Source organism: Acinonyx jubatus, chromosome A1 (assembly GCF_027475565.1).
Source record: "Acinonyx jubatus isolate Ajub_Pintada_27869175 chromosome A1, VMU_Ajub_asm_v1.0, whole genome shotgun sequence".
In the NCBI taxonomy this organism is placed as follows: Eukaryota; Metazoa; Chordata; class Mammalia; order Carnivora; family Felidae; genus Acinonyx; species Acinonyx jubatus.
The window spans coordinates 177,044,463-177,062,367 of NC_069380.1; the positions used below are offsets into that span (position 1 = coordinate 177,044,463).

At 36.4% G+C, this 17,905-nt stretch overlaps 1 non-coding gene across 1 annotated transcript; it reads right to left on the reverse strand.

The window, feature by feature from the left end:
* Window positions 1-14,952: 14,952 nt before the first annotated feature.
* Window positions 14,953-15,059, reverse strand: LOC113594974 (U6 spliceosomal RNA). Its single transcript, XR_003415453.1, has one exon. It is a non-coding gene; the product is annotated as a U6 spliceosomal RNA (small nuclear RNA).
* Between the last annotated feature and the right edge of the window lie 2,846 nt (window positions 15,060-17,905).

Genomic DNA, 17,905 nt, shown 5'->3' on the forward strand with positions numbered 1-17,905 from the left:
AAACCCTATGTAACTATCCTATGAGTTGTAATTAAGGAGATTGTAGGGATATGAAGATATAATACTGAAATGATTATAATTGACACAGTTACTTGGCTGACCAAATAGCCATTGATGGGATCTCCACTTTGCAGATTGGAGAAGCTGGATACTCACTTTCATAGCCACCCTTGGACCTAGAGTTGGCCATGGGACAGAAGAGACCAAAGGGGCTGGTGGCTTCATAAGCCCCTACAAAATGTTTTCTTTTCCTTGTAGGAAGAGCAAACCTAACTGGCACTGCTTTCCTCTTCAAGCTGTTAGCCTGTTGTGAGGGCATGATTTTTGCAGTTGTAGTAGCCACTTTTTGAACTTCAGGTTACATATGAGGGCCAAATCAAAAGATATTCTGACCCTAACATGTGGTAGTATTGAACCTAAGACAGCTGAAGCTTATCTCCAGACTTCTTGTTCTGTGGGAAAAATAAAACCTTATTTGTTTAAGCCACCATGAACTCTTTCATAACTTGAAGGCAAGCATATTCCCGATGGATAGTCTATTCAAAATGCTCAGGTGTTATTTTATATTGCATTTAAGAACGTTATAAGGGCACCCATGTGACTTAGTCAGTAAAACATCCAACTCTTGATTTTGGCTCAGGTCATGATCTCACAGTTTGTGACACTGAGCCCTGCAGTTGGACTCTGTGCTGACAGCATGGAGCCTGCTTGGGATTCTCTCTCTCCCTCTCTCTCTCTCTCTGCCCCTCCCCCCTCTTAAAATAAACATTTAAAAAATGTTTCATATCTTACCTTGTGAAGAAATGTTGTTTGAATCATTTTCATAGAGTCCTAAAGGACTGTATGAAAATTAGAACTGGAATTAAAACTTATTTAGAAATAAAGTTCATCTGGTTAAATTTCTTCTTTTTTATATACAAAAAAAAGTATTTAAGGAGGGTAAATTATTAGCACAAGTTTATATGACTAGTTGTTCTTTTCTTTTATAAACATTTTTAGAACTTTGTATGGTGACACCTTCAGGTGGCTATTTCTGTTTACTATAAGTCATAAGTCACAAGGTATATGAAGTGCAAGATGATAAACTATGAGCATCCTACCACATTTCAGTAGATAGACTGCCTGACAAGAAATACGTCTTCTCCTTACCCTGAGCATGGGAACTGCTGGCTGAATAATTCACAGAAGATATGAATGAAGAATGCTTGCCTGGGTGTATTGGTGGGTGTTCTTCATCATAAGCACTTCAAGAGTCATTTTGTTGGATGATTTTGGTCACTGATAGAGGCTGAGATGTGCAAGCTTATGGCAGCCGGCACAGCAATGAACTCATTATTTTTTTCTCAAAGGCCAGCTCAGCCTCTGCTAGAATGTCTTTTTGGGATTTCTGTATCACTCACAGCTAATGAGTCTGGACTTGCCACTTACATTTCCAAAGTGGATTCCAGTGGTATAATATCATTTTAGAATGAAGCTTATAAAGGAAGAAGGTTGACACTGAGAGTATACTATAGAGCCCCATCCACAAGATATTTATTATAAAACTGCATTTGAATGTGTACCAGTAAGGTCTTTTTCTCATGGCCAAGCTATAAAATAGCCCCACAAAATCAGAAGACACAGCTGTATCCTAAACACTTGTAAGCTCTCAGCTCCAAAATCACCTCCAAGAGAGCATTCCCTAATTCTTCAGTCTGAGGCAGCCTTACAGCTACTCCAAGATATAACTCCACCTTAGTTTCTTCTAGGCTCTTATTATCATCTGACCATTATGTTATGAATTCTTTTCCTTGTTCTCTGTATCTCTCCCCACACTAGCATGTTATAAGAGAAGAAGCAGGACCCGCTCAGTCTTGTTCACTGTGGCATCCTCAGTGAAGATGAAAGGCCAAAGAGCAGGAGTTCAATAAATTATTGTTGAGAGAAGGAAAGAGTGACTGTGATGCTGTAGCTACTTTGGCTATTTAGTGAAGTTAATAAATTTTCTTTTAAGGGTGAGATGGAAGATGAATTCTCTCTTTTTAGTTTTGGTGAGGGTATTGATTTGTATGTTAGCCAAGTACTTGTGTATCTTAGCCTGAAGAGTTACGGTATAAATAAGTAGAAATATACAGGAGCAGTTGCAACTAGCATATGTCTTAGTCATGATAAAATTCGTGTGTGTGTGTGTGTGTGTCTGTGTGTCTGTGTCTGTGTGTGTATGCATATAGGTTGGTTAGCTTTATATAACTTGCTTTAGCCTGAGTGGCCAAGGGTCTGGGTTACTGGGGAAAAGATATATTTTTTAGATTGTGCCAGAATTATACAGATATTTTCACATTTCACTGCATAATATGTTAAACAGATATTTTCACAATCTTCAACTGATCCTATTCTCTAAGTATACATACACGTTGGTTCCCCAGTATAGAACCCAATATAAAAAGCACGAAAACCAGGCCAACATTAGCCTCACTTAGGAAACCTGCAGGGAGTTTGATGGAAAGGAAACCTGGGCGTCTGCAAGAGGTTGACACTGGGCCCAAGAGAGAAGAGCCCATAGAGAATCATGTAGCACCCCACCTACTCTTGGGATGGAAAGTCATGTAGGATGTGATATAGCAAAAACATTATTCAGCTCCAAAGAGCAGCTAAATCTGCCAGCAAACTGAATTTTCAGAGCAAGATAAAACATTAATTACAGATGACAAGATTAGCGTTTGCTTTTTCTGCAAATTCCACGGGGTCTCTAAGCAACCTGATCTTTGAATTCCCAAGGTACTAAAACATCCACACAGAAGAGTTTGTTGTCTTAATGTTGCAAGAATCCTTGAGCAATTTACTTGAGCACTGCCAAGTAAAAATCTAGCTTAATGACACAGACTATAAGGAATATTTCTGAGCTTCTTTTAGAGGACTGACATTTAAAACACAGTTTAAGCTGATAATTTTAAGTATAAATTCTTCCAAAATTCTGTGAGTACTCAAGGTGACTTGCCGGAGCTTAAATAAACAACTGTGTAATCATCAACATTGGATTTTCATTTTAGAAAGCCTTTCCACACACTACTTTTTAAAAGTATTTGTCACTTTGAAAGTGTTTGTAATTTTAACAGAGAAGCACTTCCCAAAAGAGAAGTTTGGCTGCTGGAAGGCAAAAAGCTGAGGCCTCATATTTGATATTCATAAATGTGAAGTCACCTTTCCTTTCTTCTTGGCCCAGTCCATTAATACTGATCTCAGAGAATCCTAGGGAACACAATACAGATTAAATTACCAATGTTCAAGGTTTGGAATAAGTTACCAATGTCCAAGCAATATCTGTTAGAGAGAAAATGTTGCTGTTTTGGGTATAGACTCCCAGACAACAAGACAAACACAAGTGTACAAGAAATAGAATACTTTTTTTTTTTTTAGCATGGACCCTCATCTTAATGTTAATTCCCCATTCTGTTGAATGGCATAAAACATAAAGTTAGTCACCTGTGGGTACATTCAGTCTTTTCAGGTTTAAACTTCATAAGTTGAGAGTTTCTTCTTCTCCATCGTTCTTCTTGGAGTAGCAGGTAGCATCGTGACAATTTACAAATCCCTCTGAAGTACCTGGAATGATGCAGAGTTTATTCTGCCTTGGCAATATGGTTGGCTATCTTAAGGTCACTAGGCCTTCAACAATCCATGCAGCCCTCTTTTCCTTTTTCTTCCAGGCAAGACCACTGCCTCCCAGAAACCTGGTTGGGAACTACAGTACAAGTCTCCTCTATTTTATCTGAACATTATATCATTTCCCCTTTTGCAACAAACACTAGCCCCTTCGCTGAGAGCCCCTCCCCCCATCAGCATCTCACTATTTCGCTCTCTTTTCTGATTTTTTTCTCCCATCTCAAAAAGTGTGTTAATTCTGAAAAACAAAAACTCAACTTTCAGAAAAGTTGTAAGACTAATATAATTAATGACTGTATACCTTTTATGTAGCTACACCAGTTAAGATTTTGTATCATTTGCTTTATCTCTTTCTGTCTACACACAGGGATACACACACACACACACACACTTTTTATTCTCCTGAATCAATAGAGAGTTGCTTACATCATGCCATTTCACCCTGAAATACTTAATCATGCATCTCCCAAGATTAAGGCATTCTTCTACCTTATCACATTTGGGAATTTAATATTGACACAATGCCTTAACTAGTATTACTAATGTAGCTCTATTTCTAAAAGTTTCCAATCATCTCAGCAAGGTCCTTTATACATTTTTCCTTTATAATAATAATCTTTGTATAATGATCTGTGATCCAATTTGGGCCCACTAACTGCATTTAGTTATCGGGGGTCTTACTCTTAACTGAGATTATCAGCTCAGAGAATTATCTTGTAAGAGTACATGGAGGGAGAAGGGTTGGGAGTGGAGAAGGAAAAACTCACTTTGTTCTTTAAGCCAGGCCTGTGGTTTTTAAAGCTCAGAAACCAAGAGATCACTTCTTTTGTCACTATTTACATCCTTGCTCTAGCTGCCTACCCTGTAGGCAATGAGGGCCAGTAAAGGAAAACTAGAGGCAGGAAAACCATGCCAGTTAATATTACACTTCAAATTATTACCCTGACCCAATGTTATTACAGAAAAATGGATTTGTGCCTCCCATTAAGGTGGATTTTTCTCCTTGGGGATTTTTTAATAGTCCACAGTGTCATTTTGTTCCGCCTTATAGAACTCAGTCTCTGGAGGACGATGTTCTTCCTTCTCACCTTACTTTCTCTTTTCTGATTCCCTTCTTAGTGTCATATTGTTGCAACTGATACCAGAGAACAAATACTTATAGTTGCCTTCTTGGAGGGAAATTTTGGCCACTGACTAAATTTAGAAGGACAGTCGTGTGGATCAGGTATAAAATCAGTAATGTTATAGATGAAAATTTGCAGGACCCTGATAATGAAGTAAATTGCTTTCACATAGGCCTCCTATAGCTAAAAGCATCAGTAGCAGCCTCAAGTTAAGTGTAGTAAGTTAAGAGTGTCTTTGCTTTCTGATAGTCTCTGAAACTGTCATTTGGACGATGAGCTCAGTTTATTAATTAGAGCTGATAACTTGTGAACTCTAAATCAGTTGTAGGTTTTCAACATGACAACCTTCTGCTTTTGAGAGGCTTATATTATAAAGCCAACAACTTTATGACAATGAACCAAGGGCCTTTTGTGCTGTTCTAGGCAGTATTTTACTTGACATCAGGAAGATGTTATATAAATACTCACTGATTGAAACACAGAAGAGTAATTATTCTTATTCAAATGATAACATAAACAATTGAGCTCAGATTCCAGGATTTACTCAACTAACCCTCAGAACATGCTTTGCTGCTACTAAGATGTGCAGGGGGTAAAAAAAGAAACCAACCAAAAAAGAAAAAAAAAACTACTTTTATATTTTATATTTGAAAGACAAGTCATAGACTGCAAAAAAAATATTCAGTATGCACTTACATGATAAAGCAGTTGTGTGAGAATATAAAAAGAACTCTTACAGTTCAATAATATGAAGGCAAACAACCCAGTTAAAAATGGGCAAAAGATAAAAACAGACACTTGGGTTGAAACGCAGGCCAAAAGGTGCTCAATAGCATTATTCATCACGGGAATGTGAATTATAATGAGATACTACCTCATACCCACTAGAATGGATAAAGTTAAAAATACTACCTAATACTAAGTATTAGCAACCCAAATGTCTGTCAAGATGTGAATATGTTATGCGCGAACAATGGGATACTCCTCAGAGAAATTGTAAAAGGGAATGAGGCAACAGCCTGGATAAATCTCGAAATGATTATATGGAGTAAAAAAAATCCAGGCCAAAAAGAGTACATATTACTCTTAATTCCTGTCATATGAAATTCTAGAAAATGCAAAATAATTAGAGGCAGAAAGCATACAGGTGGGTGTCTGAAGATGGGATGGGAGAGGGTGTCTGAGGGGGGATGGACTACACAGGGGCATGGAGAAACAGTATCTTGATTGTAGTGATGGTTTCATAGGTGTATGGATAGGTTAAAAACTCATCAAATTGTACACATTAAATATTTGCAGTTTATTGTATATCAATTATACCTCCATAAAGCTGTTTTATATAAAAAAAGAAAGCATAGATTGGGAGGGAATATTTATAATATGTAAACCTAAAAAAGGGACTAATATCTAGAATATTAAAAATTAAATTCCACAGCCCAATAAAGAAAAAATATAACCCAATAGGAAAATGGGCAAATATCTCTAATAGGATATATATCTGACCATGGTAGCATGAAAGTAAGATAAGAGGAGGAAGGTAAATAGACTTAGAGTGTTCTAACGTCCTTGAATTTCTTGGGAATTGGCAGAAGTACTTACTTATATTAGATTTAAATATGTTAAGGATAAATATGTCATTTCTAGGAGAACCACAATAAGATAATATAAAAATACATGACTAACAAGGTAATAGAGGAGGGAAATGTAATAATAAAAAAACTTTGTTAATGCTCTCCATTCCAAGAGCTCTGAGCTTAAATTTTTCATATCCCTCTTTAACCCTGGTTCAGTGTTCAAAATAGGGCAAATTTGTAAATTCTTCAGGTTTTTGTTTCTTTTTTCCTGATTTGGGGTAAGAGTTGTGTGTGTGTGTGTGTGTGTGTGTGTGTGTGTGTGTGTGTGTGTGTGTATAATTTTATTTTATTTTTTGCTGCTGCTAGTTTTTACTGTTATTGCTATCATTATTATTACTATGACTAATTATTTGCCCTATGCCAGAGGGAAAGTAATGAAAGATAATTTAATCTTCTACTTACCTAAAACCCAGATAAAATACTTAGCTGAGAAGGAGTCTGAAACTCATAGTTTAAATGCATAATTCATGTCTCCTATAGTTTTGTCTTCACTGTCACAGTGTCCTATGCAAGCAGATAATTGAAAGTTGTGATATTTTGCTTTCAAATGTGTCTCAGGGACAACAATAGAGTCCCATCACATTTATATATATAAGCTACCTAATGCAGGCATCAGCCCTTTAGCCCCTACACTCAGAAGTTTTCTTAGTACTTTTCCCACTGAGTCATGACTGCGGAATTGCCAGAGTGTCAGATGAGAGATTTTAAGTTTGTGGACTAATCTACAGGAGCTCTATAATAAATTATTACTGTTTATGAAGTTAGTATTTACATATATTTATTCACATATTTATGTTGCTCTTCATTACTTCCCAGATATCTGTGCTTCAATCTAGGATCATTTTTCCTTCCCCATCCTTTACTGTTTGTTTATATAAAAATGTCTATTTTTCCTTCATTTTTAATAATATTTTTTGTTGGACATTGAATTAAAAATTGACAGGATTTTTTCCCAAGTGTTTTCCTGATCTGCTTCCATTGTCTTCTGACTTCCATTGTTTACGTTGAGAAGTCAGTATCGGTGTTTTTTGTCTTCTTTGTTAATAATGCATCATTTTTCATTGCCTACTTTTCTCCCCTTTTTATTTTGAAAAAATTCAGAGCTATAGAAAATTTGAAAGAATAGTACAATGAAATCTATATATACTTTACCAATATATACCAATTTTAAATATTTTTCCACATTTGTCTTCTTTTTCACTCTCTCTGTCTGCCATACACATACATACGTATGTCCTCACTATCCTCACTCAGAATACCTCCCAATATCTGTCTTCATTCAGAAATTCATTGCTCTTAGCAGTAGAATCTATCTTTCCTAATTCATCTGACCAACAATACTGTCCACTGTTTTTGATTGAGACAGTCTCTAAACATCTAGCCAAACAATATAAATATTTTAAAAAATGCAAGCATATTAGTTTTCTATCACTGCATAAGAAATTACCATAATCTTAGCAGCTTAAAACAACATATATTTATTATCTCACAGTTTCTATGGGACAGGAGTCCTAATATGGGTTATCCAGGTCCTCTGCCAAGGATCTCATGAGCCTGAAATTACAGTCTTATAGCTGGCACTGTGATCTCATTGAGACTCAGGGTTTTTTTTCCAGCTTACTAGTTGGTAGGATTCAGTTCCTTGTGATTGTAGGACTGAAGTCCTCAATTTCTTCCTTGCTAGAAAGAGGGACAACTCTCAGCTCCTAGAGGCTACCCTCAGGTCTTTGCCACATGTTCCTCTCCATAGGCATTTTATACATACTGCTTCTTCAAGGTCAGCAGGAGAATCTCACTCTTGTCTGCTATGACAGAGTCTCATGTACAGGAGTGATTATCCCATCATAGTTACAGTCCCTACCCACACTCACAAGGAGAGAATTACACAGCACAAATACACCAGCAGGCAGGAATCTTGGGGGCCATCTTAGAATTCTGCCTACTGCAGCAAGATTTAATGGCACTGATGACAGTGATGTTTGGAGAACTGCTTGATTCCTACACAAATCATAGATAAATGAGTAAGATCAATTAACAAGTGAAAACAAAACAGATGAAATTGATAGCATTTCCAAAGAGAATGATTGGTTATCAAGGAATTAAGAGATACTCCTGGAAAAATTGCTAAATGTCATAGAAGTTTTTATAAAAATATGCTTACATAGTAAGTATTGAAACTATGGGTATTGTTTTAGGTTTCTAAAACATTTGTTAGAGAAATTTTGTCTCTCTAAACTATCAAAATGTGATTCATTTTTTTGTCCTAATAATTAGAAGATAGTTATGATAATTTAAATTTTATAAATTATAAAAACAAAACTGGAAGTAAATTCATTAAAAAGTGGTGTTTTTTTTCATTTTATGAGATAAATCCAGAATCACTTTTCTCTCCCCATTTGATACTGAATTTTTAGTCTCTATTTAATTTATCTATCTATCTATCTATCTATCTATCTATGTTTATTTTTTTATTTTTGAGAGAGAAAGAACACAAATGAGACAGGGACAGAGTGAGAGGGAGATGAGAGGGAGACACAGAATCTGAAGCAGGATCCAAGCTCTGAGCTGTGAGCAGAGAGCCTGAAGCAGGGCTCGAACTCGTGAACTGTGAGATCATGACCTGAGCTGAACTCAGACGCTCAACCAATTGAGCCATCCTGGTGTCCCTTGGTCTCCATTTTAAATTGATTTACTTTATGTGGCTTTATCTGGGATCAACTTCCCTGGTGTATTGAATCCCTGCACTTGAAAAATGCATCATGTTTGGGGGGACTATCTGGCTTGGTATATGAAATACAAGAACTATTGTCAGCTAGTAGTATTGCCATGCAGTGAAGTAGACTAAACTATCAATATCTACAGTGGTTAGCTCAACTTGTTGGAGTACATATTGAATTATTTATTGAACCATGGTCTTAGTTTTTCACAGTTATGGTATTCAAAATTATTTACAAATAAGAAGGCATGGCCACTGACCAATCAGATTGAATGTCTTCCATAAACAAATGATAAGGCCATACTAGGGCATTTCAGGTAGATAGGCAAATACCACTCTGTTTTGTATATTTCATTTCATTATTGGCGAGTATCATATTGCATTCCTAAGCCTAGATAATTTTACAAATGATTATACAGATATGACACTAGGAAAAGGAAGAGACTGAATTCCCTGTCCAACCATTTGAGAGTCCAAAGCTTACTACTCAAGCATTTAAAGAGACCAATGAAGTCTCCCCTCACAACTCCCAAACCACAGAAATAATCTTTTTTGTAAGGATGACATTGCAGAAGGGAAAAGTGAATAGCTACAAAGAGGGTGGGGCTTTTGTTCAGTGTGAATTCTGGGACACTGCACCTGGGTATGTCAGACTTAAACTCCAGATGTTAAAAATCAAATAAGTTATTATTTTTTTTCTTTAAAGTAGGGGTGGAGAGAGAATGAAGTCTATACTGTATAGTTCGGGACATTGACTTTGTGTGATACTGTCTGCTAAGAAGCACATCCTTTGACTGGAGGGTGGTTTTTTTTTCTGTTTATTTTTTTAATTTTTTAATATAATTTATTGTCAAGTTGGTTAACATACAATGTATACAGTGTGACCTTGATTTTAGGGGTAGATTCCTGTGATTCATCACTTATATACAACACCCAGTGCTCATTCCAGCAAGTGCCCTCCTCAATGCCCATCACCCATTTTCCCCTTCCCCCTGCACCTCCATCAACCCTCAGGTTTTTCTCTGTGTTTAAGAGTCTCTTATGATTTGCCTCCCTCCCTCTCTGTTTCTATTATTTTTTCCCTTCCCTTCCCCCATGGTCGTCTGTTAAATTTCTCAAATTCCACATATGAGTGAAAAATTATATCTGTCCTTCTCTGACTGACTTCTTTCACTTAGCATAATACCCTCCAGTTCCATCCATGTTGCTGCAAATGGCAGGATTTCATTCTCTCCTATTGTGTATATAAACCACATCTTCTTTATCCATTCATCAGTTGATGGACATTTAGGCTCTTTTCATAATTTGGCTATTGTTGAACATTGGGGCACATGTGCCCCTATGCATAAGTGCTCCTGTATCCTTTGGATAAATTCCCAGTAGTGCTATTGCTGAGTCATAGGGTAGTTCTATTTTTGATTTTTTGAGGAACCTCCACACTGTTTTCCAGAGTGGCTGTACCAGTTTGCATTCCCATCAACAGTGCAAGAGGATTCCCATTTCTCCACATCCTTGCCAGCATCTGTGGTTTTCTGAGTTGTTAATTTTAGCCACTCTGACTGGTGTGAGGTATCTCAATGTGGTTTTGATTTGTATTTCCCTAATGATGAGTAATGTTGAGCATCTTTTCATGTGTCTGTTGACCATCGGGATTTCTTCTTTGAAAAAGTGTCTATTCATGTCTTCTGCCCATTTCTTCACTGGATTATTTGTTTTTCAGGTGTTGAGTTTGGTAAGTGCTGTATAGACTTTAGATAGTAACCTTTTATCTGATATGTCATTTGCAAATATATTTTCCCATTCCATTGATTGCCTTTTAGTTTTGTTGATTGTTTCCTTTGCAGTGCAGAAGCCTTTTATCTTCATGAGGTCCCAAATAGTAAATTTTGCTTTTATTTCCCTTGCCTTTGGAGATGTGTCGAGCAAGAAATTGCTGCAGCTGAGGTCAAAGAGGTTGTTGTCTATCTTCTCTAGGGTTTTGATGGTTTCCCATCTCACATTTAGGTCTTTTATCCATTTTGTTTTTGTGTTTGGTGTCAGAAAGTGGTCCAGTTTCATTCTTTTGCATGTTGCTGTCCAGTTCTCCCAGCACCATTTGCTAAAGAGACTGTCTTTTTTCCATTGGATACTCTTTCCTGCTTTGTCAAAGATTAATTGGCCATACATTTGTGGGTCCAATTCTGGAGTCTCTATTCCATTGGTCTATGTGTCTGTTTTTGTGTGAATACAATATTGTCTTGATGATTACAGCTTTGTAGTAGAGGCTAAAGTCTGGGATTGTGATGCCTCCTGCTTTGGTTTTCTTTTTCAACATTACTTTGGCTATTCGGGGTCTTTTGTGGTTCCATACAAATTTTAGAATTGTTTGTTCTAGCTTCAAGAAGAATGCTGGTGCAATTTTGACTGGGATTGCATTGAATGTGTAGATTGCTTTGGGTAGTATTAACATTTTAAAAATATTTGTTCTTCCAATCCATAAGCATGGAATGTTTCTCCATTTCTTTGCGTCTTCTTCAATTTCCTTCATAAGGTTTCTATAGTTTTCAGCATACAGATCTTTTACATCTTTGGTTAGGATTATTCCTAGGTATCTTATGGTTCTTGGTGCAATTGTAAATGGAATTGATTTCTTTATTTCTATTTCTGTTGCTTCATTATTGGTGTATAAAAGTGCAACTGATTTATGTACATTAATTTGGTATCCTGTGACTTTGCTGAATTCATGTATCAGTTCTAACAGCTTTTTGGTAGATTCTTTCAGATTTTCCATGTAGAGTATCATGTTATCTGCAAAAAGTGAAAGTTTGACTTCTTCTTTGCCAATTTGGATGACTTTTATTTCACTTTGTCATCTGATTGCTGATGCTAGGACTTCCAACACCATGTTGAACAATGGTGGTGAGAGTGGACATCCCTGTTGTGTTCCTGATTTCATGGAAACATCTGGTCTCAGTTGAGGTCCATCTGGTCTCAGTTTCTCCCCATTGAGGATGATACTGGCTGAGGGCTTTTCATATATGGCTTTTATGATGTTAAGATATGTTCCTTCTATCCTGACTTTCTTGAGGGTTTTTATTAAGAAAGGATGCTGTGTTTTGTCGAACGCTTTATCTGCATTTATTGACAGAATCATATGGTTCTTATCCTTTCTTTTATTAATGTGATGTATCACATTGAATGATTTGCAAATATTGAACCAGCCCTGCAGCCCAGGAATGAATCCCAATTAATCATGGTAATAATTCTTTTTATATGCTTTTGAATTTGATTTGCTAGTATCTTGTTGAGAATTTTTGCATCCATGTTCATCAGAAATATTGGCCTATAATTCTCCTTTTTTTATGGGGTCACTGTCTGGCTTGGGAATCAAGGTAATGCTCACTTCATAGAATGAGTCTAGAAGCTTTCTTTCCATTTATATTTTTTGGAACAGCTTGAGAAGGATAGGTATTAGCTCTTCTTTAAGATGTTCAGTAGAATTCCCCTGGGAAGCCATTTGGCCCAAGACTCTTATTCATTGGGAGATTTTTGATAACTGATTAAATTTCTTTGCTGGTTATAGGTCTGTTCAAATTTTCTATTTCTTCCCATTTGAGTTTTGGTAGTGTGTGGGTGTCTAGGAATTTGTCATTTCTTTGAGGTTGTCCAGTTTGTTGGCATATAATTTTCTGTAGTATTCTCTAATAATTGTTTGTATTTCTGTGGTGTTGGTTGTGATATGTCCTATTTCATTTGTGATTTTATCTATTTGGGTCCTCTCTCATTTCTTTTTGAGAAGTCTGGCTAGGGGTTTATCAACTTTGTTTATTTTTTCAAAACCAGCTCTTTGTTTCATTGATCTGTTTTATTGGTGGGTTTTTTTTTTTTGGATTCTGTATTGTTTATTTCTGCTCTAATCTTTTTTTTAAAATAATTTATATCCAAATTAGTTAGCATATAGTGCAACAATGATTTCAGGAGTAGATTCCTTAGTGCCCCTTACCCATTTAGCACATCCCCCCTTCCACAACCCCTTCAGTAACCTTCAGTTTGTTCTCCATATTTATGAGTCTCTTATATTTTATCCCCCTCCCTGTTTTTATATTATTTTTGTTTCCCTTCTCTTATGTGCATATGTTTTGTCTCTTAAAGTCCTCATATGAGTGAAGCCATATGATATTTGTCTTTCTCTGACTGACTAATTTCACTTAGCATAATACCCTCCAGTTCCATCCACATAGTTGCAAATGGCAAGATTTCATTCTTTTTGATTGCCAAGTAATACTCCATTGTGTATATATATATATATATATATACCACATCTTCTTTATCCATTTATCCATCGATCTACATTTGGGCTCTTTCCATACTTTGGCTATTGTTGATAGTGCTGCTATAAACATTGGGGTGCATGTGTCCCTTCAAAACAGCACACCTATATCCCTTGGATAAATACCTAGTAGTGCAATTGCTGGGTCATAGGGTAGTTCTAATTTTAGTTTTTTGAGGAACCTCCATACTGTTTTCCAGAGTGGCTGCAGCAGCTTGCATTCCCATGCTCTAATCTTTATTATTTTTCTTCCTCTGCTGGCCTTAGGGTTTCTTTGCTCTTCTGCTCCTAGTTCCTTTAGATGTGCTGTTATATTTTGTATTTTGGATTTTTCTTGTTTCTTGAAATAGGCCTTGATTGCAATGTATATTCCTCTTAGGACTGCCTTTGCTGCATCCTAAAGTTTTGGATTGTCATGCTTTCATTTTCATTTGCTTCCATATTTTTTTTTATTTCTTCTTTAATTGCCTGGTTGACCCATTCATTCTTTACCAGGACGTTCTTTTGATCTCCATGCATTTGGAGGTTTTCCAAACTTTTTCCTGTAGTTGATTTCAAGTTTCATAACATTGTGGTTTGTAAATATGCATTATATGGTCTCAAATCTTTTATATTTATTAAGGGCTGTTTTGTGAGCCAGTATATGATCTGTCTTGGAGAATGTTCCATGTGCACTCGAGAAGAATATGTATTCTGCTGCTTTTGGATGAATATATCTGCCAAGTCCATCTGGTCCAGTGTATCTTTCAGGGCCATTGTTTCTTTATTGATTTCTGTCTAGATGATCTGTCCCCTGCTGTAAGTGCAGTATTAAAGTTATCTGCAATTATGATATTCTTATCAATAAAATTGCTTATGTTTGTGAATGATGTATGTATTTGGGTGTTCTCAATTGGGTGCATAAACATTTATAATTGCTAGCTCTTCTTGATGGATAGACCCCATAATTATGATATAATGCCCATATTCATCTCTTGTTACAGCTACTTTAAAATCTATTTTGTCTGATATAACTATGGATACTCCAGCTTTCTTTTGATTTCCAGTAGCATGATAGATGGTTGTTCATCCCGTCACTTTCAATCTGAAGGTGTCCTCAGGTCTAAAATGGGTCTGTTGTGGACAGCATAGATGGATCTTATTTTTTATCCATTCTGATACCTTGTGTCTTTTGATTGAAGCATTTAGTCTGTTGCATTCAGCATTATTATTGTAAGATATAGATTTAGTGTCATTGTGTTATCTCTAGGTTTCATGCTTGTGGTGATGTCTCTGGACGTTTGTAGTCTTTGCAACATTCCACTCACAGAGTCCCCCTTAGGATCTCTTGCAGGGCTGGTTTAATGGCCATGAACTCCTTCAGTTTTGTTTATCTGGGAAAGACTTTATCTCTCCTTGTATTACGAATGACAGATTTGCTGGATAAAGGATTCTTGGCTTCCTATTTTTCCCATTCAGCACATTGAATATTTCCTGCCACTCCCTTCTGGCCTGCCAAGTTTCAGTGGACAGGTCTACTACTACCTTTAAAAATACAGACACTTCAAAAATTTGCATGTCATCCTTGAGCAGGGGCCATGCTAATTTTCTCTGTATTGTGCCAGTTTTAGTAAATGTGCTGCCAAATCAAGCCCTGGAATGTTTTCAATGTAATATTAGACCAGGGCCATATCTAAGGATTGTGTGAGTCATGGCCCTAAAAATCAGTGCCTTCTTCAGTTTTTTGGTACTAGCTATCTTGCTTGCCATGTCTTAGTCCTGTGCTTGTGTTAGACCTATGACCATAGACTGAGAAGTCCTGTTTCCCTTTTCCTTAGAAACTCAGAATGTTAAAACACCGTAGACATTCACTTGTTCAGAATTGTTTTCACTATTCTTATTGCATCTTTACTTGGTCGTCTTCTTACTTTATTTTCTGAAGTATATACAGTTGACCCTTGAACAATGCAGGGGTTAGGGATGCTGACCCCTACAGAATTGAAAATCCATATATAACCTCGACCCCCCCAAAACTTAACTACCAATAGCCTACTGTTGACCAGAAGCCTTACCAATGACATAAACAGTCGATTAACATATATTTTGTATGTTATATTTATTATATATGGTATTCTTACGATAAAGTAAGCTAGAGAAAAGAAAACATTATTAAAAAAGTCATAAGGTAGAGAAAATAAATTTACGGTACTCTATTTATTGATACTTTAAATTTACAAGATGGATTGTCTGTCAGTATCTATTTCAATATTGTCTTGTATGATACAAAACACTATAGATGTTCTGTGTATTAGTAACCCTGGACATCAAAACTGGAAAAGCAATGTGAAAAATGTTTATTTATAGGTATGGTAATTCACGCATTGATAATAAAGAAGCAGCAATATGATTGCTTTATGGTAGCCTAGTGTAATCAATATGATCACTTAAGGGCAGCCTAATCTACATACCAATGAATGAATAGTTATAAAAATTCTATTGCATAGAGTATTATAGTCATATTCATAATACTGTATTGGAAACATTGCTAACATTTTCTAACAACACACTTACCTGTAATGATACACAGTTTCTCTAATTAGGGAGAGAGAGAGAGCAGGCATACTGTATAGTAATATAATTATTGGAAAGAAAAGTTATAAAACAGTAAGAAAACAAAAATCATTAATCTTATATTAAATGTCACTCACCTTACGCCTATGTAAGGATAGACTATCCATTTCCATACAAGTCTTGCACACAATGTTTTACATGATACTTAGGCGGTGATGATGACACAAAAACGTCTCTTACAGTTCTTGCCAACAGTTGTTAGTTTTTCACATGAAGACACACACAGGGATACACAACAGGTACATTTATTAACTGCATGGTGTGATGATTACCTACTATTCACTAAATGAAAGTGGATCATCATAAAGGTCTTCAGCCTTGTCATTTTCACGTCGAATAGGCTGAGGGGACAGAGGAAGAGGAGGGGTTGGTCTTGCTGTGTCTGTGGTGGCAGAGGTGGAAAAGGTGGAAGAAGTGCAAGGGGAGGCAGAAGCAGAAGGCACACTGGCTATAACTTTACAGAAATAGATTGTAATTTCTGACTTTTTGCTTTATCATTTCTCTAAAAATATTTCTATATAGTGCCAATTCTTCCACCGTTTGCTTTAGTTTCAGTGCCTGTTTCATAGAAAGGTCTATGTTGTAAAAGAAGTCAAAAGCAGTCTTAAATAATCAGAATCCTTCTGCCAGATTGTCTAATGTCAATTTGTTTTCTGGCACTGCTTCTGCTTCTTTTCCTCATTGTCTGGCACTGGTTTAGAAGCACTCATCTCCATCAAATTGTCTTCTGTTCATTCCTTTGGTGTGGTGTCTGTTAGCTCTTGAATTTCTCCAAGATCCATGTCTTGAAACCCTTCACCTCCCACCTTTTTTGTCATATCCACAATCTCTTTCATGATTTCCTTGATTGACTCTGTTGTGAATGCTGTGAAGTCATGCACAACATCTGGACACAGTATTCTCTAGCAGGAATTTATTGTTTTAGGCTTTAATGGCTTTCACAGCTTTTTATGTAACAAAGATAGCATCTCTAATGGTGTAATCCTTCCAGATTTTCATGATATTCTCTCTATCGGGGTTCTCTTCCATAGTTTGACATTTCTTTCCATGAGGTACCATGTGTAAACAGCTTTAAAGGTCCTTATGATAACCTGATCTATAGGCTGAATTAGAGAATTTGTGTTTGGGGGCAAATAGAACACTTAATTGCTTTCAATGTTGAAGCCATGGAGTTCTGAGTGGCCAGGAACACTGTCCAATATAAAAAGAACTTAAAAAGCAGTCCCTTACTGGCAAAGTACTTCTTGACTTCAGGGAAAAAGCATTCATAGAACCAATCCAGAAAAAAAGGGTTCTCATCATCCAGGCCTTCTTGTTGTACGATCAAAGACTAGAAGCTTGTGTTTATCTTTTCCCTTCAAGTCTTGGGGGTTAACCACTTTATAGATAAGGGTAGATAAGGATAGTCCTGATCATAAAACCAACTGAATTTGCACAAAACAGTAGAATTAATTTATCCCTTCTTGCATTAGAGAATGGTGCTCACTTCTTTCCCTTAGTATTAAATTTCCTTTGTGGCATTTTGTCCAGAATAGGACACCTTTATCTGCATTAAAAACCTGATGCACATGTCCTTTTTCCTCAATGATTTTCTCATGGCATTTCATCTGGGAACTCATCTGCTGACTCTCGATTGGCAGAAGGTGCTTCTTTTGTTATGTTGACATTTTTTAAGCCAAACCTCTTTGTGAAATTATCAAACCATCCTTTGTTGACATCATATTCTCCAACTTCAGACCCTTTACTTTTTTTTTTTTTTTGCTTACAGTTGTCATATAATGATTTTGCTATTTCTCAAATCATATCAGAGTCTGTAGGTATGTCTTTCTTATAATAATCCTGCACTCATGTAAAAGTTGCATTTTCAATA